The sequence below is a fragment of the Seriola lalandi genome, unplaced genomic scaffold (assembly GCF_002814215.2).
Source record: "Seriola lalandi dorsalis isolate HSWRI2012SDOR001 ecotype SW California unplaced genomic scaffold, Sedor1 jcf7180002054564, whole genome shotgun sequence".
In the NCBI taxonomy this organism is placed as follows: domain Eukaryota; kingdom Metazoa; phylum Chordata; class Actinopteri; order Carangiformes; family Carangidae; genus Seriola; species Seriola lalandi.
Genome location: NW_019525117.1, coordinates 484,073 through 485,594, shown reverse-complemented (window position 1 = coordinate 485,594; position 1,522 = coordinate 484,073).

The window sequence follows — 1,522 nt, the reverse complement described above, 5'->3', positions numbered from 1 at the left end:
AAATTAGGCAGCGCCATTCCTCCCTTGTCTTTTGATAGTTGCATTACTTTAAATTTTACCCTTGGTTTTTTACCCATCCAGATATATCAAAAAATTAATTTCTGCCATTCAATGAACTTTCGATCACTTATTTCAATTGGTAGCGATAGGAAAAGATACAACAGGCGGGGCAAAATCACCATTTTGACTGATTCAATCCTTGATGTTAGACTGAGAAAAGGTAAGTGATTCCATCTGGAGATGTCACACTTCATTTTAAGGTTGAGAGGAATATACTTGGCTTCGAATAATTGTGTAATGTCTTGGGTAAGATTAATTCCCAGATACCTCATTGATTTTTTGTTACTACTCAGGTTGTATTTAGTAACTAAATCAGCTGGTAGGTTAAAATTAAAGGTCATAACTTGAGTTTTCTGAATATTTATCTTATAGCCTGATAATCTACCGAACACATCTAATGATGCCATTAAAGTTGTTAGGGATGTTGATGGTTGGGATAAGAATATTAACACGTCATCTGTGAACATGGATATTTTGTGTTCCTGTCCTGCTATATTTATACCCTTGATTTGCTTGTTTTGCCTAATGTATTGACTGAGGGGTTTTATAAAAAGGGCAAAAAGAAGTGGTGATCTCCTGTCTATGTTTTTTTAGTGATGAGGAAATTGAAATGATTTCCCCCTCAGGACTGCCTTAAATGCATCCCACACAATAGGAGGAGACACTTCACCATTATTGTTTTCTTTAAAATATGTATCTATTGCCTTTTCTAACTTTTCTTTTACCTGGGTGTTATTCAATAAACTTGAGTTCAATTTCCATAGTGTAGACTTTAAGTTATCACCAATATCAACTGTCATAACTATTGACACGTGATCAGACACATCAATTGTTCCGATATCACATGACTGAATTCTCTGAAATAAGAATGGCAGACCCTCTTCTATGTCCTGACTTGTAGGATGAATAAAATACATGTCTGAAACCTCCTCGTCTCAGCTTTGCATGTTCAGTTTCAGATAAATGCGTTTCCTGAAGGAATGCTACCTGAGCACCCTCCCTCCTCAGTTGGACAGTATCTTGCCTCTTAATAGGACTGAGTAATCCATTTACATTGAAGGAGACCACTTTCAACGTATTACTTGCCAGTACCATCACTAAGATTTGTTTTTAGATGGAGTTTGTGTGACGTCTCTATTTCTGCTTTGAACTGCAGCAAACACACGAACAGAACAACATCCAATGAGGTTCTGAACTCTTATAAAGTGAGAACCTTCCTTAGGGTTTCCAAAGGTGGGGTTAAAAGAAAACCCCTGTGTGAGGTGTTTGAGCCCTGGAGAGGGAAAGCCTCTCCTCTGGGAGAGGGCCCTCGTTTGTAATGGATTCAGCCAGAACCTCATCCACAAGTGTGGACATATTAATCATCCTAAATAAGGCTCTTTGGAAACGGAATAAAGTCAGAAAGGAAGCCCTGCAGAGAATATGCCCCAGAAAGAAGCTTCATCATTAAAGTCTTACTCTC